Consider the following 16,864-nt stretch of genomic DNA (forward strand, 5'->3'; position numbering starts at 1 on the left):
TTCACGACACAGGGGCCTTCCACAACAATCCTCTTAATCAGTGGCCCCGTGTGGTGAGACTGAAGTGGGGCTTGCAACTGCTGCCACAGTCCCTTCTATGCTGTGTACCAGTCACAGTATTGCACGTACAGCTCTACATCCAGGTGGCAGCATGGCCAGTAGGATCCCTTCTGCAAGCCTCCCTTTGTCTTGTACAGGCAGAGTATTTCTCATACAAGATACAGCAGCTCATTCTGCATCCAGAGGCTGTCCCATCCATCATGAAGTGCCTTAGCTGTGGGCCCATGCAGTGTCATGTCTCCCCGGTCCGGTTTTCTTCCTGCTGTGAGCCATCCTCATGCCCAGGAGAGCTCTGTATCTTCCTCCCCAAAGCTAACAGTGTTGTGTCTGGTGTTATTGGGGACAATGATAGCAGCAGCGGAACACCTCTCATCCACCTCTGCTCTCTCATCGAGGTGTGCACAGTACCGGCGTTCTTCAGTGGCTTGCGGGTGGTGACATGGGACATCAGCATTAATGTGTAGGAGTGGTGTCAAATGGTGAAGTGGTACTCCTGCAGCACCATGATCCACTTCGCAATCTGGCCCTCTGAAATGCATGAGCCAAGTCAGTGAGGCGTGATCAGTATGCAGGATAAAAGAGGTAGAGGTAAGGGAGGAAATGGTGTAGCCCCACAACTATAGCCAACAGCTCTCTCCTTGCCATGCAGTAGTTTTTCTATAGTTGTTCTGGCTTACTGAAGTGTGACCTGTAGTATATAATGACCCTATTAGTCCCATTTTATATCTGTAAAAGGATGGCATCAGCTCCCTTATTGATGGCATCTGTGTCCACTATGAGTTTGCTGTTTGCCCTGGGAAATGCGAGCACCAGTGTCTAACATAGCTAAACATGGAGAGCTGCAAACATACACTCAGCCTTCCTCTGGAACACAAACATCACAGCCAATGTTGCAGTGCAGCTACGGCGGCAAACCTGCGTGCAAAATGCTGGGGGTATGAAGCCTAATACAAGAAGCTCTGCACTCACCAACACTCCATGGCTCTATTTCTGGTCCTCTTTTAAGCCAGACCTGCTCTGATGCCACAGGTTGCGCAACACCTCCTGTGTCATGCCTACCACCTCTTTGCTTGCTACTGCTGCCCTCTATGCTCACCATGTTCTCCGCTGTTTACGTCGTCCCTGCTGACGAAGGTGCTGTTCATGTGCACTGCCCACAGCCCTCAGGGATCCACCAAATAGCGCTGCTATGTTCAGGTTCCCCAACACTGGCCTCACCAGCAAGAAACAATGGTGCTGCTGCTTCCTGGTTTCAAAATTGTTTCATGTGCATGCCATTATATAGGCGTTCCATTTTTTACTGTCCTCTAACTGTTTATTCATTTTGCTTAGACACAACTACCCACAACTCTGAAATCGGCAACTTCTACTGGACATCGGAGACTACTCTATCATTAAAAACTTGCTTAAGCGTGATCTTCTGGCAACTCACTGAAGCTAAGTATCCTACTAACTTGTATATTCATTTCACCATGACGTCCTACTCGTTTGATGCTTGTGTTGTATGCAGCATGTTTAACTACTCTTTCTCCCTTGTATTCAGCATGGTTAACTACTTTTCTCCATCATTAGTGATGAATTTATCTGTGAGAAGTGTAGGTTAATCATGAACCTGACAGAAGATTTCATGTTCAGAAGACTGCGTCTGGGTACTAGAAGGGCCTTTAGAGTAGTGTGTAACATCTAGTCTAGCAGCCCCTGATGCCGCAGGCATAGAGAGTGAGCCCCAATCTCTGCCACTAGAGCTCTGACAGTGGGGCGAACGGATGACATCACAGTGACATAACTGTAGGGCTGAGCACCGTTCGTTTCAGGTTCACATGCTCAACAGGATTGTCCCACTCAGCGAAACTGGTGGAGCAGCCTGAAGGAAGAGCTCACATCTTATAAGAGACTCGCACCTTTGGCATGTGAATTTAGTGACCCATCTAGAGACACCAGTAGCCATAGTCAAAGGCATTCTGGGGCGCTAGATCAGCTGACATCAGGGCAAATCTCTGATGGTGCTGGATAATTGTACATTTTCCAAGTGATGGCACCAATGATGTGTTGTTCAGTCAGTCAGAGATTACCCAGAATAACGTTAAAAAGAGGTATGAGTTAGTAGGGACGATGTCAGATGCTATTATATCCTCTGGCCCCATTTCAATTCAGTGTGGCACTGAAACCTACAGCAGGTTATGAACACCTAACTGCTGGATGTCTAAATGGTGCTTTGAAAACAATACAGGTTTTACAGACAACTGGACCCATTTTTTTGAGAACAGGCTTGGCATCCAACTCTCATGGGAGGGTGCTGCTCTCATTTCTGATAGCATAGCTGCTAGGCTTTATAGCAATAGTGCAGCATTAATGGCAGTTAATGGGAAGTGATTAACAAGAGCCAAGGCCAGGCAGCAAACAAACAGGCTAAACTGACTGCCTGAGAGCTGCAATGAGACCTAGGTTTCACCTAACCATTTCCTTATGAAGTGTGTTTGTTGTTAATTTACCAGCTTGAACAAACATTGATTTACCTGTAGATTCAGAAGGACTTGAGCATATAAACAAGAACATTGAGAATTCATTTTATTTAACTTTAGACAAGGTTGTGCCATCTTGAACAAAAAAAAAAGGTTCGACCTTGTTTATTCAAAGAATTACTGCCTATCGGTTTAGAACCAATACGTATGGTAAATAACTCTTCTATGGATCTGGGTTCTGTACACAAATCATTTAAACATGCAGTGATTAAACCACTAATTAAAAAAAAAAAACTAGTCTTAATTCTAGTGAACTTTCCAATTACAGGCCAATTTTAAACATGTTCATTATTTACAACATACTAGAAAAAGCAGTACTGCACCTTTTTGCAGACAAACCATGTCCATGAACTATTTCAGTTTGGACCACATCACAGCACCAAAACTGCGTTAACTAAGGTAAACAATGATCTCTTAATATCCTCTGATAAAGAATCCATATCTTTTCTTATACTTTTAGATCTTAGTAATGTGTTTGACACCATCGCCTGCAACATTTTACTGGAGAGGATGGAAACACTCATTGGCATTAGAGGACAAGCACTTTCCTGATTCAAATCTTATCTGACAGCAATTTATCTAATATTCTGCTAAATCTTGATGGTGTTTCAGTAACACCCAAATCTGTTGTAAAAATCTTTTCTGTTGTAAAAATCTGTTGTAAAAATCAATGTCACCATTGATTCTGATTAGGTGTCATCATTTGATCACACATATATAATGTTACTAAAACTGCCTTTTCAATGTACATAATTGCTAAACTGAGATATATACCTTCCTCATCAGATTCAGAGAAACTGTTCCACAATTTAATTCTAATTGGATGTTCTAAAAAGTCACTAAATGAACTCAAAGTTAAATTTCACTTCAATTATAAAATTCTTTTGGTGACATATAAAGTGTTAAGTGAGCTGGCCCTACAGTATCTGACTGAACTCATTGCATACTATAACTCAACACACCTACTGTAGTCTCAAAATGCAGGATTTTTCTAAATCCCTAGAATTAGTAAGATTACAGCAGGGGATAGAGCCTTCTCCTATAAAGCTCCTCAGTTATGGAACAGCCTTCCATCTTTAAAATGAGACTCAGACACACTCCCAATTTTAAAATCTAGGCTAAAGACTTGCTCACTTACTCAAACTTTTAGTTATTCTTCTGTTTAAATAGATGTAGTTTTCTGGTAATCTGAGATGTTGATGCTTTCATCCAGCCACTTCAGGTGTTCACTCAATTTGTAACAATGATTTGAGTGGAATGCAATGTCTCAGAGAGCCCTCAGGACTGCAGCTACCCTCTGGCTCTCCCTTTAAGTTATGAGGCCACAGATAAACCTGCCACAGCTACATGTTATTCACCAGCACCTCTACTATATATGGACTGTTCATGTGGTATTGATCTTAACAGATCTAACCCACACCTTTCTGTGCTAATTGCATGCTACAGCAGAGTTGATGCCAACATTGAACTAGACCTGCTCATAGGTGACAAAGCATCTAAGTAAATGTCCTGGCTGTAGTCAATCCTATCCTGCTAGTACATGAACCAATGCTGCCAGATGATCTGTTGCTGCCATGTGAGAAACAACCCACCCACTTTTAGACCCACTGAAGTAACTGATGCACCACATCTACACTGTTTTTAGTCCAAGTGGCTACTTGGACTAAAAATAACATAATAAAGCATGGATTGGTTGCTAGCTCGGACACCCAATGAAGGATGGGTTCCCTCTTGAGTCTTGGTCCTCCCAAGGTTTCTTCCTTAATCCCACCCAAGGAGATTTTCCTTGCCACTGTCGGCTTTGGCTTGCTCATTAGGGATCTGGATCCATACATCTGTAAAGCTGCTTTGTGACAACTTGTGTTGTAAAAAGTGCTATATAAATAAATTTGACTTTGCCTTCAGCTTGACAGTTTTTGCCTCACCCCTGGAGATCCAACAGCTGGCTCAGATGCTTTTCCAGAAACAGTAGATTTCCCCATGGAATATTAGGGCTACACAGTGCTGTCTCTCTGCCTCTGGTCCACTGTTCACTGCAATGGACAGCTTTACTTGCTTCCTTTCTAAACCCGACATTCCTTTCTTGAGCTTGAGCATGGCCCCAGCCGTTGCAAGGAAATCCAAGCCAAATATGCACACATCCTGTATAGGCACAAGCCAGAATTTGTGCACCTGGTTCAGAAGCCCCCCCACCATAACCAGAAGCTGCTTTCGCCCTTTCACCTCAATCTGGCTACTGGTGATGTACTTGAATCGGATGGTCTTCTCTTCCCAGGTGCCGGGGGTACCAGTTGTAGTGTGAGGGAGCATGCCTGACTGTAGCAGTAACACAGACAAGCCAGTGTCAATGAGAGCAGTGAGGTTTTTTCCTCAACTCAGAGTCCACAGTGGCAGCCAATCTTCTTAGCTGTTGCGTCAACAATGCGGGTTGTTCCCTATGGCTCAGACTCACCCCACACTGAGGAGCCCATGCTGCCATTTCCCACTGACTCAGGGTCATGACACAGGCACAGTGTTCACTTTTCCTACACAATTGGCTGCATAACATAACATAAAACTTGTCCTAAGCATCGCTAAAGAGCTGTGGTCCCGCTGCTAAGTCATCATGCTGTTCCAGCGCGCTGTCTCTGCCAACTTTTCTCACTTGCCAGGTGCTGACTGGGATCCATTGCTGAGCCTTGTCATGCTGCTCTCCTAACCATCTCCCTCATCCTTGCTCTTGACTGGCTGGATCCGTCTGCCTTCAAGTTCGTTGATGCACTGCTTGATTTCTTCTACTTGAGCAGGTACATCTCACTTCTGTCACTAATATAACGTAAGTGCAGACAAAGCACTAGAAAATACCATTTCTCCTCAAGGAAAATGCACTTTTATTCAAATGTAACAGCCTTAACAAGACTAGCACCAAACTACAAGCAGACAGGAGTGTATTAGGTGGGCAGGGGATACAATATATATTTTTAGTCTATTTTTGTGGTTTTAAGCCATATCTGGGTGGGTGGAAGCAGATAGATATTTCAAATGTTTCCATCACATGTCTTATAAATTTCAGAAGGGCAATTCTAGACATATCCCAATGGCTGAATATAGGTAGGACTTCATTAAAGAGAGGAACCAATGAGTGGTCACTTTGCTCTTAAACCACACCCAATGATATCTGAAAAACAGTGCTACTGAGCCATTAGCAATTACCTAGTTATCCATGCACACTGCTTGGCATTACTAACCAATGAGAGTTTCTGCTTTTATAGCAATGCTGCAAATTTCATTGAAAGTCATGCATTTGATAGTTTATGAAATATTGTATTGATGAGTTGTGTATGCTAATTTGTAATAATGTTTATCTTTACAAATCTCTCATGGTCTCCACAAGACAATATGATGTCAATGAGCTGTTATGCAAAACACATATTGATTAAACTGGCTCTCTGATGCATGATCCATGATTCTATGAAAATCCACGAAAATTCCTTACCAGGGACATACAAATGAGGAGCAGCTTTATGGCACAATGAAGGTAAAAATATCCTGCACCACCATGAGTACCACAAATAGATATTGCTTATAAGGATGACAAGTAGGCAGTGGCTTCGTTGAAGAAACAGCACTGTGTATAATAAATAGGAGATCTCCCTATTAACAAATAGCTCAAGGAATACCATTTACCGATGAATGAAAATATTAGAAATGTGTTGAAATATTGGTAGTCCAACATTGTTCAAGCCTGTGTACCGTCCCAGCAGCTCAAACTGCTGCTGTGATTAAATACAAGTTTCCACGTGTACAATAGGATGGTTTTGTTTGGTTTGCGTTTGTTTTGGGTGTTAGTTGTTGTGTTACAAGGCCTCATGTATTGTGGTTATTCTGGTATTTCACAATTACTTTAGCTCCTTAATGTGGAACTGTTTCTGTTGGCCCACATTAAGCATTCAGTGTCAAATGTTAAGAGCTATGTGCCGGCGCGTTGAGTCACGTGATTATAGCAAAACTAGAATCTGAGCTTTTTCTCCCCAGTTTTCTAGAAGTTCACACTCAAAATTACAATCCCATCTCACTTTTCTTAATGATATCTTTGTGTAAATTGGAAAGTGTATTTTGTAACACATTCACATTTGGTTATATTATGTGATGGTATCATGACGTTTATTAACAGTCCCTGTAAATGTTTCTTGTTGGGGTTAGCTGAAGTAGGACACCTACAATGGGATTTGCTTAGTGAACGTAATACATCTTTGTTTTGGAATGACCTGCGATATGTAAATTGTATCATGCCTTTCTCTATTATGTGAGTGATGCAAAAATTTTATATAATTGAAGGTAAAAATATCCTGCACCACCATGAGTACCACAAATAGATATTGCTTATAAGGATGACAAGTAGGCAGTGGCTTCGTTGAAGAAACAGCACTGTGTATAATAAATAGGAGATCTCCCTATTAACAAATAGCTCAAGGAATACCATTTACCGATGAATGAAAATATTAGAAATGTGTTGAAATATTGGTAGTCCAACATTGTTCAAGCGAACAACTCAGAAAAATATTCTTCTGAAGGTGAAGGAGATCTCTATATGGTGCATGCATCATGGCAATTGACTAGGGACCATATTTTGTGATGGTACATAGGTGCACCCATGCTGTCTAGTGGAACTCCTCGAACAGGTCCAGCAAGGCCATCTATACAGAGACACACCTATCGCACAGCTGATGTATAATGCCAGCTATATCATCCCTTGATGCGTCAGGTGCCTGTGGGTGTATCCCTTGTTTCAGAAATGTAAGTTTAAGCTATGCAGATAAATCAAGAAATCATGGTGTATTTGGGTACACTTCCTAGTCGGTTTCAAGCAGTGTGGGGGCTTGGTCAAAATGGTGGAAGCTGTTGTTGATTCAAGTTTCAAGTTTGGTTTATTTGTGACATACATAGTCATACACAGTATAACTCGCAGTGAAATGGTTTGAGAGTGCTCTGTCCAAACTGAGGGAAAAAAAGGAGCATCCAGTGATTTGTAGAACTAATGAAGTGTTACCATATAAAGAATATACAATAATATCTCAATTAATTATAACTTTAAACATAAAACTGTTTCAGAATAGGCATATCAATGCACCACAAGAACTATAGTATATCTTAAATAATATTCACCCTGCCTTTGTTTTGTTTCAGCAGTTGTAATGGTCTGTAGTTTTTCTTTAACAATGTGTAACGTTTAGCCAATAATAATTTGATAATGATATTTTGATTTGGACGGTGTGACACCAACCTGGTTTACAATCACTATCATTATTATACTATTAATGTTAAGATGCAAACATGCTGTTGTGGTTCATTTGTCTTCAAACGGGTCTGGATTCTCTTGTATTAGCACAAGTCAATACATGTACTATTAGCCTAAGGTTACGAGTTCAGCACTGGTGAGTTGCGCACGTCCACACACTATGTTAAGACGAAAAAATGCTGGTTCTCTACTTTATGAATGGATGGGTGTGGCGGCGGTTTGCGAGTATGGGTGTCGTCACAGCGCTTGTTGATATTCACTGACGGTTTTCAGTTGGTATGACAAGAGCACAAGTGGAGTCCGCCACAACAGTGACAACAGCTTTAGCGAGACCGACTGGAGCGTCAACGACACCAAACTCCGGTCAATAAGGTGAGCTCACATCGCAGAACGAAAGGGGCAACGCACGCCTTTATCGCGCACAAGGGGTGGGAGCATGGGGAAACAAAGGAAATGCAGACACGTTCAAGTTTTTTCGTCTAGTGAGAAAACAATAGATCGTTTCGGCTGTTTCTCAAAAAGAAAATTCCTGTCATTAAGACTGTGATAAACAGCGGACTACTTTTATCATTAGCACTTAATTTCAAATAAATGCTCAAATAAACAAATAAATAAGTAAATCAGCTGTCTTTATTTTGATTTAGCTACCTTTAAGAGATGCACATATGTTAAATATCTGCATATGCAATACTTGTTTAAAAGTTGACGTGCTAACTCCTCAAATTTATTTTAACGGCAGCAGCAAAGGGGACGAAGCAACTCGCATCAGCAGCAGTGAACACAGACGCACAATAAACCACCCCTTTGTGATTCCTTCTACTCCCTTTTGCAATACTCTAGTATTGCATTCTTCCAGGCGTCTTCACTTTCCTGAGACATTTGCGCTAACCTCTCCGAACCGGCGCCAGCAGTCTTGGGATCTTCAGAATGCTGGTAAAATGATAGGCTAGTGCTCTGAATCTACGGTTTCTCCGACGAGCTGTTCACTGCGAACGGGATCTCCAGAGGAAAGTTATCTATTGCTTCATCTTCATAGAAGAGGAAAACCAAAACCGTTTAGTTTGTTCTGTACAGAGTAAGAAGCGCAAGCGTGTCGCGAAGAACAGTTATTCCCGAAAGGATAACACTGAAGGTAAGTTTTGCTCTCAGTTAAGCAACAGTCTGAACGTAACTTTTGACTAAGTTTCAGATGTCGTTACGCAGTTTTACTCATTACGTTTTGGTGGTTGTCTGCCAGAGTGGAGTTACTTTTTGTGATCTGGTTTACACGTGTGTCTGATTGCATAACGGATGGGGCGCCTTGAAGTAGAGCAAGAAATTCAGGGATTGTCGCTAAACTAAAACTAGCATTTCCAAAAATATATAATGAAAAATACGGATAATTATATATTTTTTATGATTTCACCGTTTAAACCGATGGTGCAAGCACTCTTTGAAAAGAGTATTCTTCTGTTCTAAAACTAGTGTGAATGTTGTCTTTTCAGATTATCCATGTTCTCTCATTTTTGGTCGTTATCTGCGTGAATCATAACCTTCGGATTAAAATGTAGGCTACTGATAGTGGAGTATGGTTAGATGTGTTCTGTTAATTTGTACGGTTTGCATCATAGAAAACTTATCATTCCGTGATTATAAACTTGGTCTGCTTGCTCCGTCAACAAGAGTGGGTGTGTCATGTTAGTCGGAAGCTTCGCAGGCTCCTCAGTGGAGAGTTCTGATGTGGAACTCCAACGCATCCCCCTAGTTTACGATATTTTGGGATAGTGCTTTGCCTATGCTTTATTTGTGGGGCACTTGAAAAGCAAATGTTGTATGTTGTGTATATCACGCGAAATAACCAGTGATGGACTTTGTCATACTCTGCAAAGTTAGGCTATAGGCTATTATTCTTTTCGGGTGACTTAACACAGCTGCGTAAACACTCTTCTGGATCTGGCCAGAGTCCACTTTGCTTTGCCTCACTATAGCAGTTTTGCAGAATCATAGTATAATGTCATCATTCATAGACACATATTATTCTGAACTAGATTATAAAGTAAAACATTAAAGGGACAAAATATCACTATAACAGTGTATAAAATTATATACAGTGATTAGTAGCACTAATTAGAGAGGCAGACCAGTGTTCACAGATGTCTCTTTAGCAAGATAACCTCTGAGGAAAACTATCTCCTATGGATGTGAAAGCTTCCTTGCTTGGGCGAGGCACTGGCTTCCTGATGGGCTGCGTTTCACTTCCCATTGCCTCCTTCAGGCACCCTTTCACTGAGAGATTGTTGTTGGAGACTTGTGCTTTCCAGAGAGCTCGCACTCCAAACATTCCAGACTTCTGGAGCACAGAGAAGCAGAACAGCTCAGCGCAGCTGGGAACCTTTATAAGACTCTGGCTCTGTCTAGATTGAGCAATATCATTCCCTCACTCCTAACTCTATTCCCTAATGCACTGGGGAGGCAGAGGGGTAGGAGGCGGTGAATGATCTCTGCATTCCGTGTCCCTTAACAGGAACTGGTATGCCAGCATGTCAGTCAACGCAGGTCCCAGAGGAACCACATGCACCCACAAACATGCAACTATATATACAGACACATTCTGTGCATTGGATAAATAGAAATGCACATAAGACCATGTAGTGAAGAATGCACACTGTACACACACAAGTGTGAAATGCAAAAACAAACACTGCCCTTCTATCCTGGCAACTGTCCTACAAGTGTATACACACACACACAGTTTATGTATAGACACAGGGGTGGGATGGGGGTGGACAAACATGTGGTGTTCCCCCATGAAGCCCATGTTGTTAGTCTGCACAAGAGCAGGTGAGAGAGACAGCCATGGTCCATTGTTCTGTCTCTTCTCTTCTTTCTTGGCTACACCCACAGTTATTTTGGAAAAGGAGAGTCGGTTCGAAAAGAACTGGGGCAGGCCAGGATTGGTGACAAGTCAGGAAAAAAAAAAAAGAGAGAGTGATACTGAGATGGAGAAAGAAAACGCCAGGTGGGGTGGTAGGTGAGGGCAGGGGGAGGTGGGGAGGGGAGTGCAAGTCCCAGCGAGGAGGTGTGAAGGGTTTGTGGGTCGGGGTTCTCGGCTGAATCAGTCACAGCTGCATGTAGACGAAAGAGAAGAGGGAACCAGGATGCGATGCAGATACAGGAAAGAGGGCAAGAACGCAAGGAGGGCATGTGGGAAATGAAAGCCAGATAGAGGCCTTGAGGCATTGCTACTTTATGATGGAGTCGGGCAGCTTTCAGCCTGCCATTCTCGGTATTGTTTTACCCTGAAAAGCCAGCATCTGTTTTTGCCCTCTGGTCCAGCTAATCAGTGTCAGGAGCTTCTGAATATTGAACCGGCTGTGTTTAGGGTTGCAACTAAATTAAGCAACCGGGTTAAAGCACTGACAAAGGATGGAACACAATTAGCCAAATGAGATGATATGTGTGGACACAGAGGATATTATGAGCTATGTCCACATGCTCCAGGACAAGTCTGCCAAATCCTGCCGCTGAAGATCAACCCTACTGAAATCCCAGTCTAAATTAGGACCGGTTGCAGATGGCAGGTCAATGATGGAATCCATTGTGGGTAACACCTGTTTGATGAATGTTTTTTCAGCTTTGCTGGATTTCACTACTCCGTTGACCTCTTTATCAAAGAAGGTGACCTAATTACTCTTAAGACGGCAGGTACAAGGACCGGTCTTGTTCTTGTTTTTTTTCTACTTGTAGAATCTGCGACTCAGCCCTGTGCCGGGAAAGTCAACAAATCTTGCCTTAGTATTTATATGTCCGTGAAGAACCTGATGAGCTGGATAGGGTGTTAGAAATGCAGGTATAAGTTGAACTCTACAGGATGGTCGATCTACAAGAATGGGGTTGGGTATTACCTGCCACAGATCATGTGGTAGAAATCTAGGAAAATTCTTACTCTTTCTATGCGTCTCATGATTTAACCATTGCCATTCTGTGAATCTTCCTAATATCGATGAGGACTAAAGTGTAAGCAAAGTTAAATCACTTTAATATATTATGTTTTGCGTTGTGGTCAAAATCTAGCATGGTATGGAGGAGCATATAATAATATGCATGTGCTTCCTGTGCGCACCCCCCCACACACACATCGTGTAACAGTTTGCGGGGTGTGTTGGGGTTGGGGAGAAGGTGTGCCTGTGTCTGCTTGTTGAGATGTGAGGGTAGGAAGGTGTTATGCTGGAACTGAGTAGAGGCCTGACTGGTGATAAGGTCTCCTGCGTTACCCACACTCCTACTGTCTGCGCCTCACTTTTCTCATTCAGCTAGCCTGTGTTTGTGTGTGTGCATGTTTCTGAGTCTGCCTGTTCTCAGGTTCATGGGCACTGTGCAGATAGAGGAGTTCATTGCACAACTCACTGTTTACTTACTATTAGGGACGTTAACCTGAGGCCTTCAGGAACAGTGGCTGGTGTGCAACTGGACCTTTCCTCCTTTTTCTTTTTCTAAGTATTTTCCTTAGTCAAGCTCTGCTTCACATGCTCAATGCAGTGGTTAATGTGCGATCATGTGATTCCTTCAGTAGCCAGAGTTTATATGAATGATGTGATAGCTGGTTTTATGAAAAGGGAAATAAGTTGAATGAAGAACACGGTGTGATGAACCACTGTGACTCCTTTGTTGATCAAAATGCTTTCCTTACGATTCATGAAAAATCTTGATTTGGGTTATGCTTATGCCGATTTCACCCTTAATTCAACAAAGTTTCAGTTAAAATCTCTGTTCACTTGCATGTGTCCTAACTGGGTAGGGGAGCCAAGTCTGGACCCAGCTAAGACCTGGCCCTGTTTGGACCTCAAACAACGAAGAGCTAATATGAGCAGAGATAAAGTAGGTTGCAGTAATGAGAGGGATCTGGGTTGCCACAAAGCATGGTATGATCTGAGCCAACCTACTGCAGTAAACAATTTAACACAGGAGTGAATGAGAGCATTCAAAATGTCTCACTTTTTGTACAAAGTTCTTGCAGAGTTTTTGCACAATGTGTGAATAAAGCTTTTCATTTTTTACATTTTCTAATAAAGTGAGAAGAAAAAATAGTTCCAATAGATTTTAATCAAGAGTTTGGTTTTTCTAAGCACCTGCCTTTTCTCCTGAATAGAGACGTGAATTGTATGAACCCATAAGCACATATTCTATGAACACCTGCCTTTTCTTAAGAATAGAGATGCAAAATACATGGAACTAAAAGCATATATTCTATGAATGTTGGGAATTGGAATTTAATGAACAAATGTGTAGAGTCTAAAAGTTTTTGCTCCTTGCAGTCACCCTGAGGCTGGCTTCTGTGGCTCTTAGTGCTGAGGAGAGGTCTGTTAAGGAAGACATTTTGACAGCATTCTTCCAAGCAACTGGTATTGATCCATACTCAATCCATCATAATTAACGTATTTAAGCTTGTTTGCAAAGAGTTTGTTCTAGTGTATCACTGCCTCCAACCATGGACCACATGGGACAGAATGGGCTCCAGAGAAGGGGGGAGGTGTTTCGATGCCATTACGGAGCTTTGAATGTCACAGTTTAAACATCCTTGCGTGCTGATGTTTAAGTTGTTCTTTGGTGTGTAAAATGCCATAACGCTATAGTCACTCCATTATGAGTTTGAAAGTGTAAATTGCTCCAAACCTCAGCAAAGGAATGACTGAAACCCGTTCTAAGGCCCTTGTGCTGAATTCTGTCATTGTACCACTTAAGAGATGATCCCTTGCTGTGATGAAGATATTTTATATAAATATGAATTGTTTTCTCAGTGTTTAGAAAACATCAAATAGTTCCTTGACTGTGATCCATGTACGAAAATAGGCTTTACATCTTTACTCCAAAAATCATCGCGCTTTGGTTATGGAACAAGTATAAAAGTATGTGCTGCTTTTGGTATTTTTGCATCATCTGCAAGAGATCTTCTGGCTGTCTGATTTCAAGGCTTTTTACTCTTGGAAGAAGCCTGTTAATCTGTAGTGAGTCATTTGTTTGAGATCCTTACCACTTCTCCCTACATTCTGATAGCTGATACTGACCCAGAAACACAGCATGGAAGGGCAGCTTGCATGACACTTTCAGGGAATAGACGGAGCTTGAGATCAAGTATCCCATCTTGGCCTTAGAGAGCTTACATAAGGTCAGTGGGAGAGAAAGCAACCAGATCCAAGATCAACACTTTGAGTGAAGACAACATCTCCACTGTAGCACCTCAAAATTGTCATCAGCCCAAGGGTGTTTAGGTCAATTTTATGTTTATGTTTAGAGATGGGATATCATGATGAGGGTGAAATGGAGTCCAGCTGAGCTTGATTGGTTGATACTAAATCTTTTGTTACTTCATAAGTTTTGGAGCTGAGTGAGTATGCTCAACTGTTCAAGCTGATTTTTTTTAACACATTTTCACAAGGACCTCTCAGGAAGGTGTGGGTTTCATTAAATCAGAATTAAGAAGCCCCATTAGCAAATTTAATGTGCAAAAGACCATACTCATGGTCTTTTGAACATTAAAGTGGTGAGAGAGAGAGGGTGTGCAAATACATATGTGCATGTGTGTGTACATGAGTATGGTGGAGGAACAAGCAGAGACAGCAGTTCAAGTAAGGAAAAATAATCACTCATGCTTTAAATACAGAAAGGAAAGCAGAGTTTATGAAGGTTCACACTCGAATGGTGTAAATAATTTTTCATGCTTTCAGAATAAGTCGGTTTTTGCAGTACAGACTACCTGCAGAATGGCCATTCTCCCAACACCAGAACAAAAATCTCAACAAAATGAAATCTGAATGGAGTTGACCAGAATAATCTTTGTTGGAAATGGATAATAGAGGCGTTAGAGTATGATAATACTTGACTGAAGAACATAATACACAGTTGCAGCTGTGCTGTGAGTCATGTGAGTCACTGGGAGAGCCCTGAACCACAGGCCCTACGTGCTGCCTCAGACGTTCCCTGCCTGGCTGCATGCATCATACTGGGAGTTGCCTGTGTACCGTCCCAGCAGCTCAAACTGCTGCTGTGATTAAATACAAGTTTCCACGTGTACAATAGGATGGTTTTGTTTGGTTTGCGTTTGTTTTGGGTGTTAGTTGTTGTGTTACAAGGCCTCATGTATTGTGGTTATTCTGGTATTTCACAATTACTTTAGCTCCTTAATGTGGAACTGTTTCTGTTGGCCCACATTAAGCATTCAGTGTCAAATGTTAAGAGCTATGTGCCGGCGCGTTGAGTCACGTGATTATAGCAAAACTAGAATCTGAGCTTTTTCTCCCCAGTTTTCTAGAAGTTCACACTCAAAATTACAATCCCATCTCACTTTTCTTAATGATATCTTTGTGTAAATTGGAAAGTGTATTTTGTAACACATTCACATTTGGTTATATTATGTGATGGTATCATGACGTTTATTAACAGTCCCTGTAAATGTTTCTTGTTGGGGTTAGCTGAAGTAGGACACCTACAATGGGATTTGCTTAGTGAACGTAATACATCTTTGTTTTGGAATGACCTGCGATATGTAAATTGTATCATGCCTTTCTCTATTATGTGAGTGATGCAAAAATTTTATATAATTTTATTTTCCTAATTTTATATGACAGTGCCATGGTGGTGCCTAATGTATTATCTGTACATTACTACTACACTCCAGTACTGCAGGTGCCTTCTTGACAATTTCTGGTGTTTGGATGAGCACCTTTATATTTTTTATATATATATATATATATATATATGATTCTCTAGACAATTCTATTTATAGGCTCTTGTGGGGAATCATATTGCATATGATGGATGATAGTCCTCATTCATCAAAATTTAAAAATTACTTAGTAAAATGGTACCTAAACAAGAACAGTCTGGGGGTGTGAGAGGGGAAGTGGGGTCACAAAATAGAGATAAATTGCAACATTAAGCAGGGATCACAAGTATTATCTGCAAAGGCAGTGTAATTTACATCGCATACTGTCGCATAACATTGGGAAAGCATTTATTTCATGTCCGAATAGCGAAAAATCATGTTACTGTTGCATAATATAACAAAAATATGTGAGTATGTCACAAAAGGCACTTTCCTATTTATGTGACTATATCACAAATAGGTTTGAGGCTGGGCTGAAAATGAATATGGAGTAACCGGAGCTTTGGAGTCACTTGGCACTTTCAGAGTTTTGGGGGAACTGCCCATAACCTGTGAAAACAATTTGTTCACAGTTAATCTGTTTTGTCCATGTTCTTGTAACGGACTGATAAATGGATATCAGCAGAGTGAGAATGATGATCCTCTTTTGATCCTCAGTGTGGCAGTCACAGAGCGAAGACAAGTATGGATTTTTCCATTGCTTTTTGGAGTTGTCCCAGACTGTGTGTGCACTTAACCTATGACCCACTACCACTGAGGTTTTTTTGGTACACATGTCACACATATGCATGCATATCAGTCTCCCTGTTTGAGACTCTGTTCCTATCTCTGTAGTTGGTCTCACATGTTTAGCCTCCACATTTTTAAACAGAGTATGGACAGGCATACCAAAGTAGTTACGGTATCACCCAGTCAACACTCCAGTCATTCCAACAAAGCCCCTTCCTGTTTGCATTGAAAGCCGTTATCCCAAGAGGGAGTGCATGGACACACACCAAAGCATGCATGCACACGCGCACACACACACACACACACACACACACACACACAGTGAGAAACTGAAACAGGCGGACAGATAGAACAATGGTGACAATGACAGACCGAAAGCTATCAACACAGAAAAGAATGTGAGTCAAAACTTGAGACCCTGATCTGAACAGTGGCCTCCTTCTTCTCCTCCATAGTCCATCGCTCCATGATCTCTCTGGGCTTAAGAGCAAAGCTCACTGGCCTGTCAGATCATCACCAGTGACAGAGCATTCAGACATACAGTATGTCTTTGTGAGAGCACTGTGAGGGCTCTCTCTCTCTCTCTCTCTCTCTCTCTTGCTCTCTCTCTCTTGCAGAAGAAAAGCTGGACTG

At 41.7% G+C, this 16,864-nt stretch overlaps 1 protein-coding gene across 1 annotated transcript in view; it reads left to right on the forward strand.

Annotated features, from left to right (window-relative positions):
• Window positions 1-2,110: 2,110 nt before the first annotated feature.
• rhobtb4 (Rho related BTB domain containing 4) overlaps window positions 2,111-16,864 on the forward strand; it is a 48,163-nt gene continuing 33,409 nt past the window's right edge. The window contains 5 exon segments of the mRNA XM_081714099.1: window positions 2,111-5,368; window positions 6,061-6,099; window positions 7,208-7,358; window positions 8,134-8,232; window positions 8,600-8,992. The gene's annotated coding sequence lies outside the window, so the exon portion shown is untranslated.

Source organism: Electrophorus electricus, chromosome 5, assembly GCF_041902795.1.
Source record: "Electrophorus electricus isolate QZ-2024a chromosome 5, ASM4190279v1, whole genome shotgun sequence".
NCBI classification, from domain to species: domain Eukaryota; kingdom Metazoa; phylum Chordata; class Actinopteri; order Gymnotiformes; family Gymnotidae; genus Electrophorus; species Electrophorus electricus.